The sequence below is a fragment of the Saimiri boliviensis genome, chromosome 9 (assembly GCF_048565385.1).
Source record: "Saimiri boliviensis isolate mSaiBol1 chromosome 9, mSaiBol1.pri, whole genome shotgun sequence".
NCBI classification, from domain to species: Eukaryota; Metazoa; Chordata; class Mammalia; order Primates; family Cebidae; genus Saimiri; species Saimiri boliviensis.
The window spans coordinates 107,217,250-107,236,001 of record NC_133457.1 but is presented as its reverse complement, the minus strand read 5'-3'; positions in this window follow the sequence as shown (position 1 = coordinate 107,236,001).

Genomic DNA, 18,752 nt, shown 5'->3' with positions numbered 1-18,752 from the left:
TGTTTGCTGTGGTATAGCAGAAATGTGATCGGATAATTTCTTGAGATTACTTTGTGCTCTGTGGATGCTGCTATGCTAGAATCAGAAAGACTGAGCACAATCGGTTTTGGTTCTTGGTATTTTTTTCTGTCCACCCTCTGCCCAAGGATGTCTCCTTTTGCCTCCAGTGGAGGTAGAGAACCACACTCTAGGACCTAGGTCTTAAGTGAGCCTGCAGTGAAGGAACAAATGGCCCTTTTGCCCTTGTTCCCAGGCTCCATTAGCTCTTTGCTGTAGACTCACAGTCATCTCCCTTCTCTGTGCCTCAGTTTCTTCATCTGTAAAATAGGCACAGTAATACTCTCATGGGGCTATTGTGAGGATTAGGTAAGTTAATGTAGGTAAAGCGTCCGGGCGCGTGGCTGACGCCTGTAATCCCAGCACTTTGGGAGGCCAAGGCTGGTGGATGATGAGGTCAAGAGATCAAGACCATCCTGGCCAACATGGTGAAACCCTGTCTCTACTAAAAAATACAAAAATCAGCTTGGCGTGGTGGTGTGCGCCTGTATTCCCAGCTACTTGGGAGGCTGAGGCAGGAGAATTGCTTCAACCTGAGAGGTGGAGGTTGCAGTGAGCCGAGATCACACCACTGTACTCCAGCCTGGTGCCTGGCGACAGAGCAAGACTCTGTCTCAAAAAAAAAAAAAAAATATATATATATATATATATATGTATATATATATGTGTATATGTATATGTATGTGTATATATATATATCACTCAAAACAATATCTGGCACATAGTAAGTGCTCAATAAATGTTGGATATTATTATCTTCCTTCCTTCCCTCCCTCCCCTCCCTCCCCTCCCTTCCTTCCTTCTCTCCTTCCTTCTCTTTTCTCTCTTTCTTTCTTCCTCTTTCTTTCTCGAGATGGGGATCTACTTTATGTTGCACAGGCTACTCTCAAATGGCTAGGCTGCAGTGATCTCCTGCCTCCCAAAGTGCCGGGATTATAGACGTGAGCCACTGTGCCTGGCGAGGAGGAGAAATATTAAGGATATGTATCAGTTATCCAGAGAAACAGAGTCAGTAAATATACTGTGTGTGTGTGTGTGTGTGCACATAGAATCAGTAAATATACTATGTGTGTGTGTGTGTGTGTGTGTGTGTGTATGAATAAATTTATTTCAAGGAATTGACACACATGATTGTGGGGCCTGGCAAGTCTGAAATCTGTAGGGCAAGCTGGAAGACTGGAAACTCTTGGGCAGAAGCTGATGTTGCAGTCTTGAGGCAGAGTTTCTTTTTCTTTAGGAAACTTCAATTTTGCTCTTAAGACCTTTCCATTGGTTGAAATCCACTCACCTTATGTAGGATAATCTCCTTTCTTTAAAGCCACCTGAATGTAGATGTTAACCACCTGCACAAAATATCTCCCCAGCAACCCTTAGATTAGTGTGTGATTGACTAAGTGGGTACTGTAGCCTCGCCATGTTGACATATAAAGCTGGCTCTCAGGATTCTAATCTGGTTAACTTGTCCCTGTGCAAATAGCCTGCACTGCCTGCTGGGCCCGATCCCCCTGGCAAAGCTTCCTTCCTCTTCTCTCACCCCTGCTTCTCCTCCTCCCATTTCTTTCTTTCTTTCTTTCTTCTTCTTCTTCTTTTTTTTTTTTTTGAGACAGAGTCTCACTGTGTTGCCCAAGCTGGAGTGCAGGTGACATGATCTTGGCTCACTGCAACCTCCGCCTCCCAGGTTCAAGTGATTCTTGTGCCTCAGCCTCTTGAATAGCTGGGATTACAGGTATGCACCACACCACACCCAGCTATCTTTGTATTTTAGTAGAGACAGGGTTTCACCATATTGGCCAGGTTGGTCTTGAACTCCCAATCACAGGTGATCCACCTGCCTCGGCCTCCCAAAGTGCTGGGATTACAGTCGTGAGTTACCGTGGCCAAGCCTCCTCCTCCCTTTTCAATGCTGCCTCTTCTCTTAAGGCCATGTGCCTCCCTTGCGGTCCTGACCTCTGATGTGACTCTTCTCTTTCCTCCTTATTTCTCCTGTCTTTTGGGTTCTTGGGGTGACAGAGGGGAAAAAGCTCAAATGGGGGTCTGGACTCACAAAGGCAGCTTGCTTCTCTTTCGTTTAGGGTTGACCCTGGCTATTAAAGGAAGAGAAAGAGCGGACATCACCCACTGCCAGGGTGACCCACCCAGCTTTCAGGAACTCATGCAGCCTGTCTGTCTCCTTCCTGGTCTTTAATGACATGAACAGGCTGCCTTTCCTTGTCCCTGGCTCCACCCATTTTTTCTCGGCTTTGATCCCAATAGATGGGGGAGAGACCTTCCTATTGCCATGGCTGGTGACTGTCTTCCAGCCAGGAGTTTTGGTTGGAAGATGAGGTGGTGGCACACGTGCATTTCTCAATCAGTTATAAAGTGTGTCTTCCACCCACACCCTCTTCCCCCGCTGCGGGCTTATGACTCTTCTGCAAATTCCTTATTACGCACAACTTTGTCACAGTCTCCCTCTGGTTATAAAATGTTATTTTAAAACAGTGTTTGCTGTGAAATATTTACAGATGAAATTGCGTCCTGTCTGGAATTTGCTTCAAAATAATGCAGGAGAGGAAAGTGGGTGGGCCATAGTTGAAACTAGATCTGTCATAAATTGATATTAATCAAGCGCTGGGTGCGGTGGCTCATGCTGTAATCCCAGCACTTTGGGAGGCCAAGGTGGGTGGATCACGAGGTCGAGTTCGAGAGCAGCCTGGCCAACATGGTGAAACCCCTTCTCTACTAAGTATACAAAAATTAGCCGGGAGTGGTGGTGCGTGCCTGTAATCCCAGCTACTTGGGAAGCTGAGGCAGGAGAATTGCTTGAACCTGGGAGGTGGAGGTTGCAGTGAGCCAAGATTGCACCATTGCACTCCAGCCTCGGCAACAGAGCAAGACTCTGTCTTGAAAAGAATAAAAAAATAAAAAATAAGATATTAATAAAAATAATAATGTTCGCCGGGCGCGGTGGCTCAAGCCTGTAATCCCAGCACTTTGGGAGGCCGAGGCGGGTGGATCACAAGGTCAAGAGATCGAGATCAACCTGGTCAACATGGTGAAACCCCGTCTCTACTAAAAATACAAAAAAAAATTAGCTGGGCATGGTGGCGTGTGCCTGTAATCCCAGCTACTCAGGAGGCTGAGGCAGGAGAATTGCCTGAACCCAGGAGGCGGAGGTTGCGGTGAGCCGAGATCGCGCCATTGCACTCCAGCCTGGGTAACAAGAGTGAAACTCCGTCTCAAAAAAAAAAAAAAAATAATAATAATAATAATAATAATGTTATAATTGTTGAAGCTGGATGGTGAGTATATGGGGGATCAATATACTATTCTGGGTACTATTAAATATGTTAAAAACTTTCCATAGTGAAAAATTTACAGAGGAAAAAACACTTTAAAGTCCTTAAGTAAGGTCTCCAATAGAGTTCCCCAAAAACATACTCAAGGTTCCACAGATGTTTGATTAAATATATGATTTAATGTATTCTTAATTCTTTTTTTCCCCCTCCCTCACACCCCCTGTATTCTTTCTTTTCTTTTCTTTTCTTTTTTTTTTTTTTTTTGAGACGGAGTTTCGCTCTTGTTACCCAGGCTGGAGTGCAATGGTGCGATCTCGGCTCACCGCAACCTCCATCTCCTGGGTTCAAGCAATTCTCCTGCCTCAGCCTCCCGAGTAGCTGGGATTACAGGCGTGCGCCACCATGCCCAGCTAACTTTTTGTATTTTTAGTAGAGAGGGGGTTTCACTCATGTTGACCAGGATGGTCTCGATTCCTTGCCCTCGTGATCCACCGGTCTCGGCCTCCCAAAGTGCTGGGATTACAGGCGTGAGCCACCGTGCCCGGCCTCGCCCCCTGTATTCTTAATTGTTCAAGACCTGAGACCACAGGATGTTGTATAATAGTATAGAGTCAGGACTGGCAATCTCTGTGAAGGCCAAATAGTAAATATTTTTAGCTTTTTGGGCCATATAGTCTTTCCCGATTGGAGCGCAAAAGCAACCATTGGCAATGTGCGAATGAATGTGCGTGGCTGTGTTCCAATAAAACTTTATGAGCACTGAAATTTGAATTTCATATTATTTTCACATGTCATATTATGAGATAGAATTCTTTATTTAAAAAGAGACATTAAAAATATAAAAAAGCACTCTTAGTTTTCGGGAGTTACAAAACAAGCGGCAGGCTGGGTTTGGCTTGTGTGTCGTGGTTTGCTGACCCCATCATGGATGGGAGTTTAACAGACTGGAGATGGTCAGCAAGTTACTTTGGCCTTCCAGAATTGATTTATTTCTTTGAAGAACCTGGAAAATAAAACTTCACCTGTTATCTCTGTGTATGTTAAAAAAAAAAAAGCAAAATAAAACAAAAACTCAAGCCAACTACAGCATATGTTGATTGAGAAAGAATAAAATAATTAAGATGTGAAGTACAAGCGTGAAAGATGCCTTTCCTCATTGTACACACCCTATCTCACTACCCAGAGGTAACAGTATGGGTCCCAGTCCTCCAGGGACCTTGAAACACACTTCTTCACCTTCTTTTTATTTCCCGGAAGACCAGATATACATCAGTGCAACTGTGAGCACCAAGAAGAAAACGAGGTATGCTGAACTCTTCCTCCACTGTCAAGAATTAGACACTTTATATTTTGAGAATTGGTCCTCCCACTGGCAGGCGAGCTCTTGGTCCTATCTGATACTCCAAGTGAGAAGGAATGATTCTACGTCCGAGCTGATGTGTGTCAGTGTTGCTGTAAAAATAGGTGCCTCATGAGACCTGTTAGCAGGGTCCCAATAGGGAGCCCAGACCTTAGGCAAGGCTTTCCCCTTGCCTCAACTTCCCTAGTCTCTCTGGCCCCATTTGGATCCCCAGCCATGGGCGGCTAAGTTTTCCAGTTGAATTGTGAGCCTGATGTCTCTACATTTTTGCTTTTTATCTCTCTCTGCATTAAAAAAAAAAAATTTCTGAGAGTGGACACTAATTTGACTCTCAGCTTCTTTCCTATTTTTTTCCCGTAGGGAATCAAACCAGGCTATTTTTGTTCAGAAGATGGTAAAATACATTGAAGTCAGAGAGAAAGAAACAAGAGAGAGAATGTGCCCGCTGCTTCCGCTGGGATCCTCACCGCCTGTTCTTGAGTTTTCCATGGGAAGCACTTAGGTTCTCAGAACAAAGCCTAAGTGGTGTGTGCGCTGCATTTTTCTTTTAGAACCAAGGAGGAGCCTCAGGAATTAGCTGGAACAAACCACTCACCTCATAGATGGGGAAACAGGCTCAGAGAGGTAGAAGGTGGGAAGTGGGGGAGGGGTGGCTGCAGGATGTGTGATGGCCAAGAGGAGAGGGTGGCAGGTCAAGGTGGTCCTTGAATGCCCAACTTGAGACTTGGCCTCCTCTGGGAGTGGTGAAAGGCTCCTGGGAGGTTCAGGCAGGGCAGAGGCAGTTCAGATATGCTTCAGAGGGATCGTATTGTTCTGTAGATGAAGGACTGTGGGGTGTGAAGGCTGGAGCTGGGCAGCTTGGGTGGAGGTGAGGGCTTTTGCGCAGATGGGGAGATGCGCACCTTCGAGGGTGCGCGTGAAGGAATCTTGTAGAGGGAAAGACTGAAAATAGGAGACTATCACCCAGACACAGCAAGATCTTGGAGGTGGGGACCTGGGGCCAGGGGAGGGAGGAGGAGAGAATGGAGGGGGCAGCGGGTGGCCTGGACAGCTGGGGAATCCAGCGTGCAGGGTTATACCCAGCCACAACTCTGTTCGTAGTGGTTTCAGGAACCCCTGACCCTAGAGGACATTGGCCACTGACAGGACAAGCCAGATGGATAGCCCCACTGTCCCCTGTACACCATGCCCTCTTGGCTCTTGTCAGGAAGTGGCATCCAGGTAGTGCTAGCTACTGTTCAATGATGATGGTTTATGTGAGGAAGTAGAAAAGTTCATGACCACGATGAAAAACTGCCCACTGGGCGTCTGCACATCCCTGATTTGCGTCTCTGCCTTTCCTTCCTGGGCCAGGTTCCTTCGTTATATCAAGCGGCACTCTACCCATATTTCTTTCAGATCCTTTCCAATTTCTGACAATTGGTTTCTTGTCCGTTAAGATGGGCAGAAGCAGGAATACTTTAATGTGCTTATTTTTATCTCATTGGTTATATAAGTTCCCTTGTAAGTAAGTTCTCTGGTCCCTGGAAGTGTCAGTGCAGAAGATTAAATTGACTCATCAATTTTTTTAGTCCTTCTTCTTGAAGGTCAGCCTTTAAGCAAATTGCATTGTTACTGCTACCGAGCTAAGGACACTTTCACCATTCACCTCATTCTTGAGGATGGGGACCTTAGAATCATAGTTACAGTATTGGAGTCAATTCGCGAGAAGGATTAGAGGCAGCTCGGGGAGAACCTTCTGGGCTAAGCAGGAGCATGGACGAAGGCATGGAAGTTCCCTACAGCCTGGCCCCTTTGGAGAGCTGGATCCTTTAGCCAAGGGGCTGAGACATGGCAGGGTGAGGGCGATAGGTGTCAGTCCCAGGATAAGTACAGAAATGAGATGCTTAGGCTTCATCGAAGGAAGATCATTTTGGCTGCACAGTGGAGGCTGAATGGAGAGAGGAAGACAGGGAGGCGGGGGTCCATCTGAGCGAGACCAGTCTCTGCACTCCCCAGGAGAGCTTTGTAAGACCGGCTTCGTAATTTCAGAGCCCAGTGTAAAATGAAAATGTGGAACATCGTGTTAAAAAAATTAAATATCATGAAATAGGGCTCAGCCACATCAAGGAATGAAGTACTGATGCATGCCACAATGTGGATGAACGTCCAAAACATTATGCCAAGTGAAAGAAGCCACAGCACAGGCCACATGTTATATAAGTCCATTTATGTGAAATATCCAGGATAGTTAAACCTATAGAGACAGAAAGCAGGTTATTGGTTGTCTGGGGATGGGAGTGAAGGCTATGCTTGCCTCATGGGTACAGGGTTTCCTTCTGGGGTGATAAAAAGGCTTTGGAACTAGATAGGGGTGGTAGATCCCACATCCTGCAGTCTAACAGAGTCACAGCAGGAATTCCACAGTTCATTCTTCAGTTGCTCCAACCTGCAGTGATGTCAGTGATGACACTTCCAGGCTCACCTGGATGACAGTGACTGCTTGAGCTTCCAGAATGCAGTCCATTGCCAGCTCCATTAGAAGGGTCACCCCAGCCTTGGCAACAGAGTGAGACTCTGTCTGTATAAACAGTAAAAAAAAAAATCAGCCAGGCATGGTGGCATAGGTCCCAAGTAGTCCTAGCTACTTGGGAGGCTGGGTGGGAAAACAGCTTGAGCCCAGGAGTTCAAGGTTGCAGTGAGCTATGATGGCGCCGCTGCACTCCAGCCTGAGTGACATAGCGAGACCGTGTTTATTAAAAAACAACAACAATATTACCCCTCAGAGGGCTCCTACTGCTCAGACCACCAGGAGACACCACCCCCTGCACCCTCCCCGCCCCTGCACACCTGGACAGTTCCTCACCAGCACCCTGTATGAAGCTTGGGGGCTGGGGGCAGTCCACTTGAATCAGAAGACCTTGACCTTAGAGAAGTCTTTTTTTTTTTTTTTTTTTTTTTGAAATGGAGTTTAGTTCTGTCTCCCAGGCTGGAGCGCAGTGGTGTGATCTAGGCTCACTGCAACTTCTACCTCTCTGGTTCAAGTGATTCTCCTACCTTAGCTTTTTGAGTAGCTGGGATTACAGGTGCCTGCCATCATGCCCAGCTAATTTTTGTATTTTTAGTAGAGATGGGGTTTCACTGTGTTGGTCAGGCTGCTCTCAAACTCCTGACCTCGTGATCTGCCCGCCTTGGCCTCCAAAGTGCTGGGATTACAAGCATGAGCCACCCCGCTGGCCGACCCTAGGGAACTCTTAACACTTGAGCAAGTAGAGGAGACCCCAGCAAGCTGGAAGACCGCACTTTAGCCTGGGCAACAGGGCTAGACTCCATTTCAAAAACAACAACAACAACAAGATTTCCCTAAGGTCAAGGTCTTCTGATTCAAGTGGACTGCCCCCAGCCCCCAAGCTTCATACAGGGTGCTGGTGAGGAACTGTCCAGGTGTGCAGGGGTGGGGAGGGTCCAGGGGTGGTGTCTCCTGGTGGTCTCAGCAGTGGGAGTCCTCTGAGAGGTAATTTTTTTTTTTTTTTTAAACAAACAGGGTCTTGCTGTGTCGCCCAGGCTGGAGTGCAGCGGCGCCATCATAGCTCACTGTAACCTTGAACTCCTGGGCTCAAGCTGTTTTCCCACCCAGCCTCAAGCTGTTTTCCCACCCAGCCTCCCAAGTAGCTGGGTACAGCCTATTCTCCTGGTTATCATCGGCCACTGCTCCCAGCGTGCCTCCTGGAGTGATCTCTAAGAATGTGGTTCCCGGAGCACTCTGTGCTGAGGCTGCAGCTGGGATTTGCTCCGGCTGCTCTGTGAGCAGGCCACCACGTGAGGCTTCATGAAGCCAGACTGCAAAACATTTACCCTCACTGGGTGCACGTTATTGTGCATATCTTCGGGCTTACCTGGAACCCAGTTTCCTCATTTCCCAAGGAGCAATGACACAAATAACACAGTAGGCTAGGAGCAAATAAGGTGGAAAAGGAGAGATGGGAACATCTGCTGGATTGTCTGTGCCAGGTGCATTACCGGTGGTTTATTATCTACGTTAATTCTTACATCAGCCCTGTGAGGGGAGTGAATGCCTCCATTTGCAGCCGATTGGGATTCAGAGAGGTTAATTAACTGGCCCAAGTTTGCACAGCTAGGACTCTGCTGACTGGGAGTTAAATCCTGGTTTTATGATTTCAGAGTGCCTGTCTCTTTGTATCAGTTTTCTGTTGCTGCTCTAATAAATTATCCCAAGCGTAGTGGCTTAAAAAACATAATGTATTTAATTTATTTTACAGTCCTAGAGAAGAGAAGTCCCATGTTGGTCTCATTGGGTTAAGATCAGAGTGTTGACATGGTGCATCTTCTCTGGAAGCGCTAGAGGGGAATCCATCTTCTTGCCCTTTCTGGCTTCTAGAGGCTTCCTGCATTCCTTGGCTTCTGGCCAAGTTCTTCTCCTGTGCCTCTCCGATTCTCTGACTACAGTCAGGAAAGGCGTCTCATCTTATGAGGACTCACATGATTAGACTGGATGAACCAAATAACCCAGGATAATCTCACCCATCTAAGAGTCCTTCACCTTAGTCATTCCTACAAAGTCCCTTTTGCCTTGTAAGGTACCGTATTTACAGGTGCCGGGGATTAGGAGGTGAACATGGATGTGTGTGTGTGTTAGAGGGAGAGGGGACATTCCTCTGACTACCATGCCCTTCTAGAATGATGGATTCCCATCTCAACAGATGCAGAGCCATATTCTTCCAAAAGCCTTGGTTTCCTCACATGGTTCGGAAGTTCTCTAACACTTTTTAGATGAGCTATGTTTCTGCTTGTGTGTGTGTGTGTGTGTGTGTGTGCGCACGCGCGTGTGTGTGAAGATCTGTTAATTTATAGTAGTAGCTTGGACATTTGGGATGAATGTCATGAATTCTGTGCCAAAAATTATGTGTCATCAGGCACTCTCATTGCATTTCAGCTGGTCTGCAAAGAGATTGCTAAGTGTTATATGAGACGAGAGGACCACAAGGGCAGGTTTTAAGCATAATTATTTCGTCCAACCCTCTGATTTGGAGCGTCATAGAATTTGAGAAGTGCATGAAAACTTCTCCTCTAAGCACCCCGATGATCTTTCAGCCAGACGGAAATACTGTGGGTGAAGGGAGAGTACTACTTACTATAGGAGTTTACTCCAAGGTCAACTATTTCACTGCTTGGAACACTTTTATTTTTCTGCAGAGGAAACATGCCTCTCTTTGGTGTTTACCCACCGGTCCTGGTTCTGTCCTCTGGGGCACATTGGTTACCTTTCTGCAGAGAGGTGAAAACAGAGATCCTTAATCCATATGTCTCTTCCTCTTCAAACTAAATGTCCCCTGTGACTTTGAAGGCTTTTTCACAGCCTGTTCATCTTCCTTAGGCACAATGAATTTATTCACATCCCTGTTAAGATGCGGTGACCGAGCATCTTTCCCCAATTCCGTGCCCCTTCCTCTTCCCTCGACCTGCTCTCCCTCTTAGGGCGCTGCCTCTCTCCTTCCTGAGACCTTCTCGCACAGAAGGCCTCCTTCTGAATTCCTTAATCCCATAATAGGGCTTGTTGGGTCTTCCAGGAAAATAAAGCCCAGCGCTAGGGGCATTCTGAGCTTGCTGAGCCTCTCCGAAGAGGAATGGGTGGGGTCTGTCATGAGCTGAATTGTGTCATTCCAACCTCCTCAAATTCGTATGTTGAAGTCCCAACTCCCAATACTTCAGCATGTGGCTATATTTAGAGATAGGACTTTGAAAGGGTGGTAAACTGAGGCCATAGGGGTAGACCCTAATCCAGTCTGAGTGGTGTCCTTCTAGAGAAGATGAGGGCACAGATATGTACGTGCACCCTGTGAAGACGCAGGGAGCAGATGGCCATTTGCAGGCCGAGAGAGGGCTCAACAAAACCAACCATGCCAACATTTTGATCCTACACTTCTAGCTTCTAAAATCATGGGAAGATAGTCCAGGTGCAGTGGCTTACACCTGTAATCCCAGCACTTTGGGAAGCCGAGGCAGGCGGATCACTTGAGGCCAGGAGTTCGAGACCATCCTGGCCAACATGGCAAAATCCCATTTCTACTAAAATACAAATATTAAACAGGCATGGTGGTGTGTGCCTGTTTTTACAGCTACTTGGGATGCTAAGGCAGGAGGATTGCTTGAGCCCAAGAGGCAGAGTTTGCAGTGAGCCAAGATCATGCCATTGCACTCCAGCCTGGGTGAATGAGACTCCATCTTAAAATAAAATAAAAATAAATAAATTCAAAAGAAAATGGATTTCTGTTGTTGAAACTACCTGGTCTTGGGCAGCCCCTGCAAACTCACACTGGGTTTTCATCACCAGAACCGCCCCAGTTGGCCTCTCCTTTCCGGAGGCATTATACCCCACTAGCCATAAAGAGGGAAGATGACTTCAGGAAAAAAAACCCCAAATATGATTCAGTTCCCAGTAGGCCACCCACTGGATAACTTAGGGCAGAGCTTTGGCAGCATCTCTGCTTCTCCAGAGAGTCAGATTCTAATTTTCTGTCTTTCTTTCTTTCTTTTTTTTTTTTTTTGAGACAGAGATTTGCCCTGTTGCATAGGCTGGAATGCAATGGTGCGATCTCAGCTCGCCGTGACCTCTGCCTCCCAGGTTCAAGCAATTCTCCTGCTTCAGCCTCCTGAGTAGCTGAGATTATAGGAGTGCACCACCACACCCAGCTAATTTTGTATTTTTAGTAGAAATGGGGTTTCTCCATGTTGGTCAGGCTGGTTTCGAACTCCCAACCTCAGGTGATCCCCGCCCAAAGTGCTGGGATTACAGGCGTGTGCCACTGTGCCTGGCCCTAGATCCTAATTTTCTTTTCTGGTTTATGGATTCCCTCTGGACCATGGGGGCCATTCATTGTCTCTGAGTGCCTGAAGTGGCAGCTCTGACTCACTTCCTTATTTCTAATGGAGAGAAAGTGGATTTAATAAGGCTAGAAGGTGGGACACTCCGGTAAACAACATGGATTTAGCCACACTCTAGGAAGGCTTCTAGATGCACCTGGGCCAGCTGATGGTTCCTAGATGGTGCTCTGTATCAGCACTGGACAGCAGCTTGAGGAGTTGGATGGGGTCTGGCCTCCAGAACGCAGCTGGAATGAGACAGCCAAGGTGGGTTTTGGAGCATGGCACCTGGAAGTTTGCACCCCAGCAAAGTGGCCACCTATCCCCACATGCCTTCATGGGTTTCATTTCTGTGAGGTGCAGGGTTTTGAAGATCGTGATGAGCTGGATGCCTAAGCTATGTTAAAAGCAAGATGAAGAGCCGGGCGCGGTGGCTCAAGCCTGTAATCCCAGCACTTTGGGAGGCTGAGGCGGGTGGATCACGAGGTCGAGAGATCGAGACCATCCTTGTCAACATGGTGAAACCTCGTCTCTACTAAAAATACAAAAAATTAGCTGGGCATGGTGGCGCGTGCCTGTAATCCCAGCTACTCAAGAGGCTGAGGCAGGAGAATTGCCTGAACCCAGGAGGCGGAGGTTGCGGTGAGCCGAGATCGCGCCATTGCACTCCAGCCTGGGTAACAAGAGCGAAACTCCGTCTCAAAAAAAAAAAAAAAAAAAAAAGCAAGATGAAGTTCATCCCTTTCTGTGGATTCAGCCCAGATGGCATCTCGAGCCAGGAGCTGATTCTAGAAGTTGAGAAAGGCCAGTCCAGAAAGAAATGCAGCCCTCTGATTGGGTGAGCATGTACTGGGAACACCCAGACAGAGGGGCAGGAGGCAGGGGTCTGCAGGGGAGGGTCCCAGGTGGATGAACCCTTATCATGGGCAGCTGGCTTTCTCCTGTGTTCCCTTTTGTGGGCCAAAACCCGTCGTCTTGGTTACAGAGCCCATTTTCTTATAAGAGCAAAGGGTAGATGTATTAATGCATGTCTGTTTTGAATGTAGGAGAAAGGAAGAAAATGAGGGATTTAAGCAGTGGGGGGCGGGGACTTTTGACCCAGCTAAGACAGGGTGATTTACAGGAAGGAGGGAGGCTGGGGAATGTGTAAGTAACAGAGTGTTTCCATCCCTTTCCTCTCTCAGGCTGAATCACAGCTCACAGCCCACTGGGGCTGGCAGTGGGCACTTATGTGTTGGGTTCTGAGATTCTGTAATTTCTGGGCTGAGATCCTGTACATGTTGAGATTACCTGAACTGATGATATTGATGATGAAGCTTGTGGCTGCTGATATAATCCTTAGGAATCACTCTGTGGTGTGGTGTGAGGCCAAAAATTAAGGCCTAATATTATATGCTGTCTTGACATTTGGTGAAAATGGGAGGGCCTCCAATAGCCTAAATGTAAGTTTCTCTCCCAACTCTGCTCCCATGCATAAAGTCTGCAACCAAGCAGCCCTTCTCATCGTGGGGGCTGCATGCAGTTCCTGCTTATCCCTGAGTAGCAGGTTTCAGTTCTGTGCCAGCCTGTGGAGTTGCTCAAACAAGCCTATTACACCCTCCCGTGAGAACCAGGTTTTGCCCCATTCTCTTGATGCTACAAAGCCCGCCTCCCACAGATCCTGACGTTTCCCTCTGCTTCTGACTACGATCCCTGTGTGGCCCTCTGTTGTTATGATACCCTCCTTAACCCTGGCTGTGAGCATATGTGACCAATACACAGCTGTGGAGCGTATCTGTCCACTGTGGGATGTTGTGCACTTGGCTATCTGCATGACCCTAGGGTGGGAATCCCTCCCTCACCATTGAGGTGAAGAGGAGGGGTTTAAAACAAATACTCTTCCTAGCTCTGCCTGACGGCTGTCATTTTAGGCTCTCTGGAGAGTGGAACTGCTGTTCTCAGTTTAATTCAATTAAGCCTTTTGAGGTGCTCAGACCAAGTTTCCACTGGGCTGGGCAGGAGAGCACTGCTCAGGGTCAAGCCTGGGTTTCTTCATGCTCTTACCTCTGAAGTCACTCTTTGCTCCTTCTTTGATCCAGGGTAGCAGGTATAGTGTGTCATGAACCCTGCTGCACCCAGAAGACCTTCTCCTTGGAGGCACTGATGAAATAAGATCTCTGATGACTATCTTGGTTTACCAGCATTCCCATGGTTCAGATGCTTCCTTTCTAGATGAATGAATGAGTGAATGAATGATTCTGTTTAATAAGGAAGGCCAGATGTGGTGGCTTATGCCTGTAATCCCAGCACTTTGGGAGGCTGAGATCACTTTGAGATCACTTTGAGAACACTTGAGGCCAGGAGTGTGAGACCAGCCTGGCCAACATGGCAAAACCCCATCTCTACTAAAAAAAAAAAAAAAAAAATTAACCGGGTACGGTGGCTAATCTGTAATCCAAACTACTTGGGAGGCTGAGGCACAAGAATTGCTTGAATCCGTGAGGTGGAAGTCGCAGTGAGCTGCAGTTGCACCTCTGTACTCCAGCCTGGGTGACAGAGCAAGTCTTGGTCTCAAAAAAAAAAAAAAAAAAAAATTAAAAAATAAGTCCATATCATAAGGAAGTTTGGCTTGATGTTCCCTAGGGGTGTGTATTAGGGTAAAAGGCGCAGCTGTTATAACAAAAGACCCCCAAATACCATGGCTTAAGGAACAAAGAAGTCGACTGTCTGCCACATAATAGTCAGAGGTGATGTTCTGTAGCTCTGCTCCACATGGATGTGCAGGATCCCAGGCTTATAATAACTCTGCTGTGTTTATGTGGCTTCCATGGTCACTTTGATGATTGCCATCTTGTGAGTAGAAGGAGAAAAATGTGCGAACTCAGGACATAAGGACCATACATGTCTTTGTGAACAAGTGAGACAGAAATGGTTCATGTTATGTCCACTCATACCCTGTCCCTGCCCTGCAGAGAAGCTGGGACTGCAGTTCCTGGAACAACAGCCTTGTCCCAATCACAGCTACTATGGAGTAAGGGGAGTTGGACTTGGGTGGACAGCTAGCAGTTTCCTTCAATAGGAGCAACTTGATGGGGATAGAGGGACATAGGACTGGGACTCAGAGGATATTAGTTCAAGTCCTGGCTTCCCCTTGTGTGCTTGAACAATCTCCTCCCCTCTGAGCTGCACTGTCTCTATCTTGATTCCAGTGTCATCTGTGGGATCAAGACGATGGCCCCGAATACCTCACTGAGTTGTTTCAAGGATCAAAATGACATGCCCTGTAAGCTCAGCTTTGCTGGCATGCGTAACATATCCCAATGTCCTTGGTCTCTTCTGGCTTTATCATTCAGTGCCCTGGGCAGGGGATTCTCTACCTTGATATCCTGGTTGCCTGTGAGGCTTATCTTCACAAAATTGGCTGTTTACTAAGAGCCAGTGAGTCAGCGGGGGTTGGAATGGGGGGTAACCCCAAGTGGTCAGCAGCTCCTCATCTCCGACCAGCAGATCCCTCTGAGGTGCCTGCCTCTACTTACAGCTTTAGTAACTAAGTTCCTTTTCTGCTGAGAAAATTGAAAGCATTCAGAAAACAGATTTGAACATATGTAGTGGAGGGAAAAAAGGAGTCAGAGAGATGAGTATCAGAGCTGGGGTCTTCAATCTTGTGTTCACGGACCTTTGCAGAGGCCGATGTACAGAGGCTGGGGTGGTGACCCCTGTTGAAAGTGCAATGCAAAAGTTTGTGAGAATGGTGCACATGGCCTCAAAAAATTTCCTCCAGGGGAGAAGTTCCATGAAGTTACCAGAATCTCTAAGGAGTCCTTGGCTCAGGAGGGCCAAGAAACCTGCGAATGGATAGACCATCTTAACCAGTGCCCTGTAGAAAGGACAATGAACTTGTATGTGTTTAGAGAAGGTGGTCCAGAAGCTGAGAGGACAGAAAGCAAATTTTATGAGAAGGACTTGTAGAGAGAAATTGGGCCATTCACTTTGGAGATGAGAGGGTGGGACATAAGGGCAGGACACAGATACGGCCATCAGATTTCTGTCGGGCAGGGTAGCAGGGCCACAAGTACTCTGCCCACATTGCTCTACACTCTTCATTCCTAGGCATGCAGGTGGTTTCCTATGACAAGTTATTGCAACTCTGATTGAGGGCTTTCTCTGGCTGCAGGAGCTCACTGGTGTATGGGCCAGGTTGAAATACTAAGGATTATATACCCCTGGGAGGAGAACTCAACCAATGATGGATACAAATGGGTGGGTAAAACCCCAGCTTTCTCACCCCTTGGGTGGGATAACTCTAAGGTATGGTCTATGTCAGCACTGAACAATAGAAATATATTGGACATAAGTGTGAGTCATATATGCTTTTAAATCAAAGTAAAAAGAAATAGCTGGGTGTGGTGGCTCATGCCTGTAATCCCAGCACTTTGGGAGGCTGAGGGAGGTGGATCACTTGAGGTCAGGAGTTCGAGACCAGCCTGGCCAACATGGTGAAACTCCGTCTTTACTAAAAATACAAAAATTAGCCAGGCATGGTGGCGGGCAGCTATAATCCCAGCTACTCAGGAGGCTGAGGCGCAAGAATCGCTTGAACTCAGGAGGCAGAGTTTGCAGTCAGCTGAGATCGCGCCACTGCACTCCAGCCTGGTAGAGAGAGTGAGACTCGGTCTCAAAAAAAAAAAAAAAAGTGAAATTAATTTTAACACTATGTTTAACCCAATATAGTAAAAATATTGTCATTTCATAATCATACATAATATATTTATTTATTTAGAGACGGAGTTTCGCTCTTGTTACCCAGGCTGGAGTGCAATGGCACGATCTCGGCTCACCGCAACCTCCGCCTCCTGGGTTCAGGCAATTCTCCTGCCTCAGCCTCCTGAGTAGCTGGGATTACAGGCACGTGCCACCATGCCCAGCTAGTTTTATTGTATTTTTAGTAGAGACGGGGTTTCACCATGTTGACCAGGATGGTCTCGATCTTTCGACCTCGTGATCCACCCGCCTCGGCCTCCCAAAGTGCTGGGATTACAGGCTTGAGCCACCGCGCCCGGCCCAATCATACATAATATAAAAATCAGTAATGAGATATCTTAAACTTTTTAAAAATACCAACTCCTCAAAATCTGGTATGTATTTTGCACTTACTCTATATCTCAGTTTGGACTAGCCACATTTCAAGTACCCAATAGCCCCATGTGGCTGGTGGCTGCTGAGTCGGCCAGCCAATTCTGTATCATCTCCAGAGGTTTTCCAGAGGGATTGAGCTACAGTTGCCCACAGTGGGAACCTTTTCATGAATACCCCATGTTGGCTTCCATTGCTAACCTGTCTTAGTTCCTCCTCCTCAACAGGAGTTCCTAAAAGCACCTCCAAAATAAATGTCTTCTTTTGAGATAGGCAGTCATGAGAACAGAGGTGCTCCAGTGAGGAGCACTAGAAACCACAGATAAAAGTAGCAGGAGAGACATAGAGACGGCACTGTAGCTACTGATTAATCAGTTCATTCATTCAAAAATACGTGTTGAGCTCTTGCTATGTGCCATGCCCTATGTTGGCCACTGTGCAAAAGGGGAGTGGGTACAAAGATCCCATCACAGGGGTTGTCTCAGCAGATGCAGAGTGACTGCTTGGTGGGACAGCTCCACAGGACTTCGTGAATTAGACTAGGATTTTGATCACATGCTGTTCGGCATCCTTTCCAGCCCATCAGCAGTGCCTTTCATGATTCATCTGAGCCTTGGGGAAGCTTCTCACGTTGTTAATTGCCTGTATCCCATGGCATGCTGCTCCCTAAAGCTGCAAATCAAGGTTTTTGTGACATTTCTTCTCTAGCAGTGACTTGTGATTAGGTTGTTGTTCCTAAAAAAGGTCCATCCCTCATCATCTTTGCAATTTCCCCTTGATTTTCTTGTTTGGCAAATTGCAGTTCTCCAGATAAAGACTGGTTTGGAGTCTACTCACTTTCCCCCTTCATTACTCAGCCGGAAAACACACCTAAAACTCCTGTTGCTGGGACTTCAGAGACCATCTGGTTCAATGCCTGCATTTCAGAGATGGGGAAACTGAGGGCTGGGAAGGGGAAATTGCTTGCCCAAAGTCACATGGTCAAATAACGGTACTGCTGAGATGAAAAGAAAATGCCTGGGGCCTCTATCTCCTGTCATTTCTATCCCCATCTCTTGGCCTCAACCTGTCCTGGCCCATGGGGCTGGCCCAGCGCAGGCCAGTGTTGTGCGTATTCACACGTCACTGGCTGGGAGGTGGGACCTACTTCAGGACGGAAATGTTTCTTCTCGTTATGGGAGAGAATGTTCTTGGTCCTGAACTGCCCTGAGGCTTTTGGAGGTGGCCACACGGTGGTTAGGGTGAGTCAGAATGTCATCTCCTCTACTGACTCTAAATGGGTCTCCTGGCTGCTCAAAGTATCAGTTGACACTTCTTCAAAGTGGGAATGGTGACCATAATAACCGTGTTGCCTCAGTTTGCTTTGGTGATAAAGGACAAGTAAATTCTTGTCTCAGCCCACAAGGTTGAGTCTCTGTTGAATGTGACCATCTTTCATCCCAAGCTGTGCATCGGTCTCTGTACTGAAGCCTCTCCAACTTTCTCAGTCCTCCAAACATGCTGTGCTTTTCTTGCTCCCGGGCCTTTGTCTGTATTGTTTCATCTGCCAACAACACTCTGCACCACCTTCTCTCTCTCTCTCTCTCTTTTTTTTTTTTTTTTTTTGAGGTGAGGGTCTTGCTATGTTGCACAGGCTAGACTTGAACTCTTGGCTCAAGCAATCCTCCCTTCACAGCCTCCCATATAGTTGGGATTATAGGTATGCACTGCCACGTCTGGCTGCCTTCTTTTTAACGGCTCATCTACTTGCTTCTTGCTTTTCCTTCAGATCTTAGCTCAAGAGTGTCCTCCTCAGAGAAGTCTTCCTGGACCACCTGGATGAGTTAAGGCTCCCCACCTCGCACTTCTCTTTGGAGCCTCTGTTGCGGTATTTCATGAAGCTCTCATTGGTGCAGTTTGGTGCTTTTTGTCTCCCTCATACGTAAGACAGTAAGCTCACAAGGGTAAGATGACTGTTGTATTCCTGGCGTTAAGCACAGGACCTAGGAGATAGTAGCTGCACAATAAATATTTTCTGAGGTTTAAGTGTTGAAAGTCTTTTTGAAAAATAGTTGTTCACCTCATCCTTCTAGTCACCTAGTAAT